This window comes from Crinia signifera, chromosome 3, assembly GCF_055691185.1.
Source record: "Crinia signifera chromosome 3, ASM5569118v1, whole genome shotgun sequence".
Lineage (NCBI taxonomy): Eukaryota > Metazoa > Chordata > Amphibia > Anura > Myobatrachidae > Crinia > Crinia signifera.
The window spans coordinates 57,336,249-57,349,128 of record NC_139219.1 but is presented as its reverse complement, the minus strand read 5'-3'; positions in this window follow the sequence as shown (position 1 = coordinate 57,349,128).

Genomic DNA, 12,880 nt, shown 5'->3' with positions numbered 1-12,880 from the left:
TCCTTTGGTAGGTATTGTTTGTGACAACAGACCCTTGAACTCTTTGTTGTCTCTCTTTTTGGTATGCTTTTAAGTATTATCACTATCAAACATCCGGTCCTGGGTAATGTGTCAAGTTTATAGATTCTACCTTGACCTAAACTGGGACGGGTAACACACTCTCAGAACTCTGTATCGTCCGTCCAATGCCTGGCAGCAGTGCGGCGGCGGTATCCTTGATTTTGAAGATAAGAACGGATAGTGGGGGGGGGGAGACAAGAATAGGACCCACAACAATAGAGAAAACTGAGAAAGGAAAAGATTTTTGTTAGTGATCCTTCCAACCTGTTACCAGTGGGGTGTGTCACAGTCCCTTTTGTAGCTTGTACAGGTTGCTTGACCTTAGCTGCTCTCCAGTCCTCCCGAAATGGTGCCTCTTAGCGATTTCTTTCTTTCGCCCTCGAGTGTAAGGACCTTCTGGCTTTCTGTTCCTTTGGCAGTAGGACGAACGTACCCGAATCTCTCTCTCTGCGACTTTGTTATTGAGGTAGTGCTGGTCAACAAGATTTGGGGTGGTTCTTTCCAAAGGTCTATCAAGCAACCTGTATATGGCAAAGCAGGGGAAACAACAACATCTCCTGGTTCATGGTTATGACAGTTCACAACAGGTGTCAACAAAGTCCTTTTGCTGCAGTTTTCCAGGTGTGGATACATCACTTGCATTTGTGGTCTAGGATCTCCTTGTGGGATTACCATAACCTGTGGCTGCCCGCCAAGCAATGTTTCGATGGGGACAAATGAGGTGGAGTTCTGAGAGTGATTCTACTACTACAAAAAGAGATTATGGGGTGTACCATGAGTCCCTAAAGGTTCACACATGACTTAAACCTTTCATATATATATACTTGCATACTCAAGGGTGCTTCTGGGCTGCCATATCTATACACACAAACGTCAACACATATATATATATATATAAAAATAAATAAATAAATAACTAGAATGCTTCTAGAGTGGACTGTACAAAGCCAATTTTTTTTTTGTATTACCTGCAGAGGATCCTGCTGGAGGAGGGATGTGGAGATGGCTCTGTGGGAACAGCCGTTGCAGTTTCTTTCCCCCAGACAAGTAAGGCATGATCCTGTCGTCTTACCTGTCTGTGGGCACACCAGTAATTTCGGACTAATTTTCCACATACCTTCCCTGTCAAGACAAGTCAGGCCATGGGCTATCTCTGTCCTGACAGTTTGGCATGTTCTCAGAGTCACTGGTTTTCCTTGTCCATCTTTCTATTCCTTTCCACATCCCTTCGGTTTCCAGACTGCTTCTCCTGCAGGGGACACAAATCTTGTATTTCTATGTGAATATACTGACATTTACAGGGGGAACACAAACATTATCCGCAGAGCGCATGGCTCGCCCAGCTGCCTTGCCAGCATGTTCATCATCAAGTGACACTGAATCCTCATTGAAGATGTGGGCTTTACACTTGATAACAGCCACTCTGTCCGGCAGCTGTGTGACTGTCAGGAATCTTTTAAACTTACAACGCTTGCGCCACTGGAGTGCCAGCTACTGAAACAAAACATCTGAGGCGCCATTGGGCCTAAGATCTTCTGCATTACCCCAACAAACGTACTTGGAGTCGGCATGAATATTGGCTGTTTTTTTTTCTCTCAGCCCGCAGTACTACTAATGAGACTGCTGTTGCTGAGTGAGACGTCCAATGGGTTCAGCCTCTACTATGCCTTTTCCATCTATTACGGTATAGCCAGTGTACAATTTTTCCCTCTCGGTGTTGTGGAAAAAAACGAGGGAGAGAAAAAAAATGACTTACCTCTTCCAATGGGTTGTTACCACCCTTTGGGGGCATGCTGCAAAGGTCTGATTCAAACATGTCATGCAATCATATTCGTCTCGGCTCCCACTAAACTCTACCATTCCAGCAACCTCAGCACCAATCCACCCTTTGTGCCTTGGCGGGCACACCTGGTAAGAGTGTTGCTGGGTTTACAATATTACCCATTTTACTGGTAACATCAATGCAAGTTCCCATTTAGTGAACTTGGCTGATGAATATTTTTCACATGTTTAGGCAGAATTTTAGGAGTGTCCAGACTATATGAGGAGCATAAACAGTTAAAACACACCCCAACACCACATTCTCAGTTTTGTTTACCAGTAGTGCTATGGCAACTACACTGTGTAGACAAGTATGAAGTGCTCAAGTAATAGGGTTTAATTGCACACTGCAGTACGACATTGGTCAGGCTGGCATCACCAGGTTTCTTACGTCACTATATCTGTCGCCCCCTCAGCAGGTCTAATATTCTAAATCACATGATCTCTTGTGTCAGTCATACCCATGTCAAAGGCTGTAATCAGGCCTGTTTCTCCTTCTTTATTATCCACATCTGTCTGTGAAGACATGGGTATTGTGATTGCACCTATTTATATGTAAATGCGTTTTACAACCCTTTTCATTCTTTGTAGAAGGGGAATGCTTGTGCATTACTTGGACTGCTTTTCACAAGATGGTGGCTGTGGTTGCCCTGGGTAACATTAGGAGCAATGCTCAAAGTTACTGGGACTTTGTTCAAGATTTACTGGAAAAATATATATATTGACTACTCGCTTTATGGGGTACCGCATATACACAATGGGTATTTCTCTGCTGGGAGTGCGACAGATCTTTCAAACTATTTTTCTATGATTTGTGGGTTTATGGTTACTAATGTGTCCCAGATTCCCCCCCCCCTCCCCCCCCCTTTCTTGTTCAGGCGCAACCGCAATCCGTCCTGAGATACCTTATGTCCTGCCTCAGGAGGATACACCAGAAGTTGTCTATCGCCAACTGCTGTTGCTGTGGATGAGGAAAGGACATAACAATAGATCATTAACCCATTGTATTGGTATTTACCCATTTGTGGGCCGTAAGGACAGTGTGCGATCTTGCAAGACCCGGGGGAGGGCTTGGTGGCTCTCTGAGGTTTCTGGAACAGAAGAGTAGGGGAAGGAGAAAAAATTGGAAAAAGAGAGAGAGAAAAACTAAAAAAAAAAAATAGAAAATATTTATGACAGTAATGTGTACATTTATTTTCAACTGGAAATTTTTCTTTTATTATTTTTTTTATGACACCAGGATTTAGCACTATGGGGGAATTGGCTCTTAACTATTTGGTTCTTACCCTTTTCAACTCCTGTTCTGATTTGTAAGCCCTCCCTTTCTTTCTGTTTCCCAGTGTGGTTGTGACTATGGGCTGTGTCTAGGGGTATTTAGTTAAAAGTTCTCTTTTGGGAACCTTGTTATTTCACTGGGTATTTTTCCAGCTCAACCTCAGATTTCAAATGGTGAAGCTGTACTTTGGGGCGCTATACTTTCTGTTTTTAACAGGGTTTCTATTGAAGCTATGGTTGCCATTGATCCTGTGTCCTTCCCATCTTTAGTTCAAAGGGAACTCGGTATTTGTGCTGTAGTTTTTAGCTACCTTAGATGGATTTGACTCTATGACAGTGGAATACAACATTAGCCTCTGAGGACTGTCCAGCATATCTTGCACTTCTTGTGTAAGATTTCTAGGAGTGTCCAGAAATACCCCATCAGGGGTGCAATAGATGACACATCCCATTTTACATAGTAAATCTCTACCCAGGAGGTTAGTCGGGGCCGCTGCAGCCAACAGAAAAGAGTGTTTGGTATGCAGAGGCCCGCTTGTAACATCTGCTGGTTTCGTCAGTGGGTAATGCTGTATTTTTCCTGTTACCCCAATTGCTGCTACTAATTGCTTGGCACAACCTAGACCAGGAGGGAATGTTGTTAACGGGTTTGATACAAAAAAAACTTTATATTTAAACTATTCCACTTACCCATATCTGGGGCTCCTCCCTCAGATATTGTCTTATGTTACCTGGATGTGGGGTGTATGTGTGTCCTACTCCCTGTTTGCATATATGTGTCATGCTTAGGGCGGTGTTGGCTACTAGGTGGGGCTATGGCTATGTGTTGAGACCTACCTGTCTTCTCCCATTGTGTCTCCCAGTTACTTACATATGTGTTATGTTTCCTATGGTTACTTACCCTGCAATGTCTGGCTATGTGTCCTTTGTTTCCACATTTGAAACATACCGTTTGGTTTTGTCTTTCTGTCATAAATCGTTTGTCCAGATCAACAGCAGATTTCTTTAAAGTGTGTATTGACATTTGTCTGCAGTTGGGTTCTATGTTGGTTCTCAGATTTTCCCTAAGACCTTGTATCAGCACAGAGACAATCCCTCCATTAAGATGTATGTTGTCCCTGGGGATACCAGAGTGTTTTGGCAACGCCTGTAAAGCACGGTAGATATATCCGCTGGTGGACTCACCATCTTTCTGTGTGATGGTGAACCCTAGGGTATTTTCAACCGTCGCTGGGAAATATACACCCAATTGTATATTTATTAGGCGTATATTTTCCTGGTTGTCCTGTTCAGTTAAAATCTTATCGCCCTCCACACCACTGTCTCGAATGAACTTCTGGACATCTATGTGTGAAGGGAGGCAAGCTCTCAACATGTATCGCCAATCCTTATTGGTGGGCTCATCTGAATTTCCTCGCTCCCTTACAAATTTCTGACACTTTGCCAGATCTTTGCTGGGATCAGGGAAATTTTTGATGATTGAATGACGTTCCAATCGTGTCCATGTATTGTGCATGTCACTATCCTTTACAGGCATTACCTCATCCCCGTCTCCCCGTCCACAAGGAGGTTCCACTGTGTGCAGAGGGTGGATCTGTATCCCCCCTGCACCATTGGACAACATCCCAGGAGCAACTATCTCTGTGTTGTGTTGTGTGTACTTACCTGTGTCTCCAATCGTGTTCCTGGCATCAGCCATCTCCTCGACCAGAATGGCAGCAGCAGCTTGGGCTGTCTCAGCCTCTCTCTCCTTTCTGCTAGCTTCGCAAGGGATGGCTGATGTCAGGAATCTCCCTTCTGGATCTGTATCTTGCTTATAGGGGGTAAAAACAGCGTACAAGTTAGCAATGGATACATTATTACTCATGTCTTTTTTATGAGTCATTAACCCCTTCGGCACATATGGGGGTGGGGGAGCTGATTCTATTGTGGCAGCGGTTGCATTTTTATTGTGGCTGATTGCATCTGGTATTGTCAGACCTCTGATTCCCCATTGTTCCTGTCCTTCCTTCTGCCACAATTTAAGAATTTCCATGTGCTTCACTCTCTTCTTACGACTGGAGAGTAGACATATTTCATCCTTTACTGCAGATAAGATTTCTGGATCGAAGCTACCAACACTGGGAAATTCTAACTTGCTGCCTTGTGTCATTCTTCTCCATTTATTTTGATAAACAACTGCGAGTTCACCGTGCTTCCTGCACATAATGAAAGCCGCCGACCCTTTGGGCCGACTAGATTCCTCCCTAACTGACTCGGTATCCCTGTGTGACCCGTTATTACCCATAATTACAGGAATAAACGTTCACAGCTAGCAGAAACCGGAGGGCCGTTTATCAGTGAGTCACTCCCAAATCACTCCTTCTCCACAAAATGGCACTATTCCGCAATCAAGCGTGAAGCCCACTATGCGAGGTAATGTACTCAATCACCAAGTCTTTCAACTAGTAGCGAACTGCTAGCCAACTTGCAAGGTGCGGCAGTTTTTCCAGGGCACAGCAAAACTTGTTTTTCCTGTACCCCCAAAAACTGGTATTTCTAAAGTAGCTAATCGGATCACTGGGTTCCGATGTATCTCTTGTACCCTCCCAGTGGATCAAAATAGGTAGTTCCACGGAAGGGGCAGTTCCTATGGGCACGTCGTCACGTGAACCCGGTCCTAACTGGACTGTCCTACACTGGCTACACTGCGCTTGAGTCGTGTCGTCACACACCCGTTCGCCTCAGTTATTTTTCACACTGGGCGCTGGTTACACCTTGGTCTTATGCATATATTTGAAATATTTCTGTACAGAAAATCTTCCCAGGCTGGTAGCTTTTCACTAGATACTTATGCAGGTATAAATCCCTTATAATACGCTATAGGAATCTATTAAAATAATGCTTGAGTTTGCTTGTTTTTGAAAAATGAACAAAAAGAAAAAAAAACTTATTTTCTTTTATTAATCACCGCCTTATCCACAGTATATTACTATACTGTTTAAATAAAGCTAGTGGTTCAATACTGTTCACCTTTGAGTTCCTATGTGTGCTGCATGTGCAGTACCAATGAACAGCCACGTGTGTACATGCGTTGTTCACAGGCCGCCGATGAATCGGCCACCCACGTGTTCTATAGTGTATTTGCAAGGTTGCACTCGGGTTTCGCTATACGCAGTAATTGCGCCTAAATGTGGAATAAATCCCTTAACTCCGTCCGAAAGTTACGTATCAAGATGCGAAATAAATCCCGCACTTAATCCGTAAATCACTTACAAAGATGCGAAAATTTCCCGATATGGGCACGTGCGCGCGCACCTTGCGTAATACACAATAGACGCTTTACGTTACTGCAAAAGGCCCAGGACTTGTCGCCACGTGGCGGAGTCCCTGTTTTTGCAGTAACTAACAATAAACAGTTATAGTTTTGCACAGAGGGGATCCTCTATGTACTATAATAAACACAGACTCCACGTGTGCGAACCTTATCGCACGTGGTACATATACTGTAATGAACAAGCAACTCAAGACACTATACCCCGTTAAACTACTTGTGGCAGGCAGAAGTACAGTTTACTAAACACTTAATATATGCTTTAAAACACGTGGCTTTCACTTATTGTGCTTCGGGTTCAACGCTAGCACTTCCCGAACCCCGCACCGCCGCGGACCTGGCCTATCCAGCAATGGATAATAATACTTCCACCCTTTTGCTGGTATAGGTCAAGCCGCGCGCCTGGTACTGAGCTCCAGAATGTGTAACGGACGGACGAGCCCTCAATTGTTAATGGCGATTTAATATGACCAAAGAAACAATAAGTGAAAAGTGCGAGTTACGTATTAAGTCCGTAACCAGCGTACCCTTTATGCCTAGCTACGTGCGAACAAAACGTAGTGCAGCGTAGCGTACCTTTATCGTGTATTATACACCAAAGAACCAATACCTTAATAAGAGATCCTTTTGCAGTACTTTGACTCTGATCTGCGAATATACCTTTTAAGGACAGAGTCCGTAATAAACCTTTATCGCTAAATGCTAATAACAGACACAACCACGGTATAGAAGTAAGGAGATAGGAACTCCACAAAAAGATGTATTTAAGTCCCTAATGGACAAAAGTGGGTTACAGAAATAGAAAATACAGGTATAACAAGTTATACAATAGTCTAACAAAGTATATACTATACAGGCTCTACTAAGGGAAGAAAAACAGATACAAGACACAATCAGCCAACAATACACTAAGGATAAATACCGTTAAATGCAACCGTTTACCGTCTCATCAAATATGCGAAGCGCAGTCCGGTCAGAGCTCGCTATCGTTCAGGAATGAACTATAGCCCGGTAGAAAGTCAGGGAAAGGTAGATGTGCCGAAGAGACTTTGGCTGCTCTGGGTCGCCTATCTTATAGGGTCAGAAAGGGGAGGTCAAAGGCCGTTCTCATTGGTCAGAGGTCGTATGTCAGGTCAGCTGTGATTGGGGGGTAAGATGATACACCTGGTTTGGCTAGGTCCAGGGGAGTGAACTTTAGGAGTCCTTTGTTTGATGGTTTCGGCATCAGCAGTGATAAGAACCGGTTTCATCTAGATTCCTTTGTTACATACTTTCAACAGAAACTGTCCCTGGAATATGGATTATGTCCATAACTATCGGGCCGTGTATATTGCGAAATATTCGCAATGACCGGAATACTTCGCACAATGAACGGAACGGTACTAAACATGATACAGACAGATGCGTGCAGGGCTAACTAAGCTATGTGTGACGTTCTAAACCTTTAACTATATTTCATTTAGTGTAAGTATGTTATTATGAATTTATGTGTGATAGTATGGCTACTCTTCTGGTCCACTTTGTCACACATACTCGGGTATGGAAACTTTATTTGCGCAACTCTGCGAACTAAAATGGCGGCCATACTATCCTAAAATGGCGTGTGTGTAACTAGACTTCCACAACCCGTAAGCACAGAAATAGGATTTTGCTAGTGTACTGCTTGACACTTGTTTAACTTTCTATCTGTATGAAAAGAAAAACTGTAAATGGTAAAACACAAAAAGCTTTAAAAAGTGTATGTGATTAACAGGGCCTGATTAAGGGTTCCAGATACCCTAGACTAACACAAAGTGCACCCCACCCACATGCTCATTGCCAGGGGTTTCATGCTCATTGTCAGGGATTATGTGTTTGTTGCCAGAGGTTACGTATGGGGTTACTTCTCAGAGAGCACCAGCACTCCCAGAGTCTTTACTATAAGATAGCACTAGGCATGCTGCCTTCCCCTGACAGACACTAGTAATGTCTGTCTCTTAGACAGTGGCAGCCATTTTTGGGAGGCTGTTTTTGCAGATTCCATACTGTCTGCAGAGACCTGTCACTCCCAGGACCTAGTGCCCCAGGCTACATCCTGATCAGCCTATTGGTTGACCAGGCTCTGGTGATTCTTGCCCAGTTGGATGTGCATATGGAGTAAGTTGATATTACAGTACTTGTGATATGTTTCTTAGTTGGGAATCCAACATCGGTGTAATGACTGTCGGAATCCTGACTGTCGGGAGGCCATTCGGCACTGCAGTTAAGTGGTAATAGACAGGATTCATTTCTGTTTGTCCACAATTTACCTATTACATTGCTCATAAATAATTTAAATTGATCATTGACCACCAGTTCAGGGCACCTCATAAAGTCCCCCAAGGCACCTAAGGGTGCACGGCACATCATTTGGGATTCACTGCTGTAATGTGAACATTAAACCACATTTACCCAGTACAACAATGTCTTAACAGCACAGCACTGCACTCTGTGCATATGACACCTTGATGTTGCACTGAGAAACATAGAATTTGACAGCAAATAAGAACCACTTGGCCCATCTACTATGCCCTAAACACATGATTATGCACACACTTATAATTATTAATAGTTTCCTATATAGCGCAGCACTTTCCATTGCGCTTTACAATTTGAAAAGTGATAAAACAAACTGCATAGTTACAGGCAGTCAAATGATAGAAAGGTTTTGCTTGCAAGATTATACTATATAGAGAACTAGGCAGTGATACACCATTATAGGTGTTCTCTATCGAACAATGGCCCATCAGACTACAAAGGTTCTTGGTGGGCTATATGACACTGTCACCCAGAAATGTTGGCCAGGAGGATGGGAAATTTAGAGAGACAGAAAATATCACTTACACACTAGGGTTAATTATTTCTATCAGGAGGATCCATTTAACCTACCAGTAGAATTTTGGACATGTGTGTGTGCTTGGAGCATCCTTTGGACACTCCAGGCACTCTGCTAGCCAGCTGCAGGGGCCACAGGGCTGTGCAACTGTGATAACCCCCTGGGCCCTCTACCCTGTGTGACTCCGCGCCTGCAATACGAGCAGCAATCAAATAATTATTGCCCCTATGTATCAAAGTGTGAGCAGTTTTGTGTGACATTGTTACCTTTCACTCATCTATTCAGTAGATCAAATGAGCAGTGGAAGTTCATTTAGAAAACTGATTTCCATCAGTCTCTGGAGCCCCATCAGACAATAAAAATGACAGGATCCCAGCAAGTGACTGCAGAAGGTCTTCACATCACATGTGTAGTCAATAGACGCCACATACATTGCAGCATTGTGGAGGCACAAAATGATGGGAGGAGTCTAACATAACAGATAACTCAACAGATGTTTCAGACTCCTTGAATCACTGACTGAGATTAGACAGAGAGGTTTGAGGTTAGGGTATTATGCATAGGATATCTGGGTTGGTTTAAGGTTTGAGATACAGTATTAGGTGTAGGGCTTATGGTTACAAAGACGTTTGGGGTTAGGGTCAGGTGTTAGGATTGTTAGGGTATTAGAAAGAGATGTTTAGGATTAATGTTTTGGGTGAGGTTTTGGTTAGTGTACTAGTGTGAGGGTTAGATTATGGCTACTTTACATTCCAAATTTATTTGGGGTATGTGCCCCAACTTCAAGAAATAGTGGCGTAGAGAGGGTGGTTTAGTCATCTGGTGGTCAGTGAAGTGCCGGGATCAGAGCCTACAGTAGCATTAAGTAGAGTGTCAGAACCTCCCGGCCAGGTCCAGCTAGGGAGAGAATCCAGCCGTAGAAAATAGACAAATAACCTGAAGCAGTGGCAGAACTTGCAAGTGGTTGGCCCAGGTGCAAAACTATAATTTGGGTCCCCTTCCTCCACTCCAACCCAAAATCACAATATGCCCTAAAGCATGGGTCTTCAACCTGTGACCCTCCATATGTTGTGAAACTACATGTTCCAACATGCATTGCCACATTTTTTTCCTATGAGAGCATGCCAAAACGGTCAGGGCATGCTGGGACATGTAGTTCTACAACATCTGGAGGGCCACAGGTTGAAGACATGTGCCCTAAAGTACAATGCACCTGCTGCACCAATGGTAGTTCCGCCTCTGATCTGAGGTTTATCGAGCAAGAATCTCCATGCAATATGTTGGCAGACTTCCCAGTGTTAGTAGTGCAGCCTGTGTTTAGTACTGTACATACTAATTTAGTTCTTTAATGATCAAAAACTAAAAAGTAGGTCAAACAGAGGGGTGCATCTGTGAAAAAAATTACACATGTAATTACAAAATACACTGAAAACAGGTTAAAATAAGAAAATAAAACATAATGCATAATGTGTATACTGTAGGTCCTCATTAAGCATCAGTTACAACCACACATTGAATCGCAATGCATTTAATTAATAACAATCTCTTACTAATTGCTTTTAAACTCAGCAAATGAGCAGCACATGCATTCTTTGGCGTAGTACAAACCTCAATGGCTGAATGACGCAGTAGCTATCCAGGTGCTGGGTTTAATCAAGCAATTTAGACAGAATGAGCACCATATTAAGTGTGTGGGATTGCGTGTAATGGGTGTTGGCTGACTTTACAATGCTGTTGCATTGATCGTAGATAGTTAGTAGGGTTGGCTTGAAGCGATCTCAGATTTGTTTGCAATTTCTATCACAATGATGGTACTTGCGATCGCATCTGCAATCCGTGCCCATAATATGTTTATTTCAGGGTATTAAATGACTTCTCTGCTGAAGAAGCTGCTGTATGCGCTTCCTGGACCATAGATCGCATCCTCGGGCTGTTGGACGGAGAATGAGCAGTGGCTGGTTTAGACAGCCGAGCGTAAATGACAGTAAATTAAGATTGACATATGATGTAATTGTAACAGAAAGGGAATGAGAAAAGAGAACTAAATAACTGAAAAATCAAACAAAATAATTTAAGAGTAGTTTGAGTCGGTTAGGTTACAGTGTTCAGAAAGCCATAAGGGGAATATGATTGGCATTAGTGTAAACAACATATAGTTAGTTTACACAAAAAGAAACTCAATTCAATTTTATTTAAATGTTTAAGAGCGATACATCCTTGTGTCAGATATTTGTACCTTGTGTCGGTTAGAATAACCATCAGCAAAAATATTTTGGCAGGTGCTATGCAATTAATAGCATGAATTGATAAATAGTGTTGCAGCGTCATTCTTATAGCGGTCAGTTAAGGTGCCCATACACGTTACAATTATTATATACAATATTGTATACAATATCGCATCTCATAGCATATCGGTTTTGTAAAGAGATCAGATGAGGTGAGATCTAGTACAAAAAGTATGTGCAGCACATACTTTTTGTACTAGATCTCATCTCATCTGATCTCATCGCAAAACCGATATGCTATGAGATGCGATATTGTATACAATATTGTCTATATAATAAGTTGAAGAGTCTGTGTGCGTGTGTGTGTGTGTGCGTGTCCGTAGCATTGCGGACACACCGTGGCACTCAGAGACACCAAATTCAGCAACAAGATACCTCTGGACCCGGTGGTGTGCACCTCGAAGCCCTTTTTGGGAAATTTCACTTAGAAATTTAAAAAAACACCAAGTTTTAATTTTCCTTCATTGATGTTCTGGGGAAAAGATCGATGATCTGGGAAACCGTTTGCGAAGGAACAACTCCACACCTGATTTCATTGCTGTCATTGAGTATGAATGACACATTCTAACATTATGGTGAAGGCTTTAAACAATTAGGAAATAATTGAGGATATACATAGACCACACATAACACACACACATACACATTGTACACGCACACACAGTACACTACATAGGCACACATAGCACACAACACACACATTTATATGTAGAGCACCTCACACACTTACACATTGGACAGATACACACACACACAACACACCACATGCAGTACAATACAAATCCATGCACACTACAACACGCACCCAAAAACAGTACAACAAACACACACTTAAACATTGCCAGGATACGCAAAGCACACTACACACACATATATACGTAGCACACCTCACAAACTTACACATTCGGCAGATACACACAACACAACACTCACAGTACAACACACACCCACATTCACTACAACACACACCCAAAAACAGTACAATACACAGAACACACACACTTAAACATTGCACAGATACACACAGCATGCTACACACGCACAGATTTATACATAGCACACCTTACGCACTTACACATAGGGCAGATACACACAACACACACATAACATACCTCTAACAGCACAACACACACCCACATTCACCACACACACACCCAAAAACCAGTACAACACACACAAAACACACACTTAAACATTGCACATATACACAAAGACACAACACACACATACTGTATATACGTAGCACACCTCACACACTTACGCATTGGACAG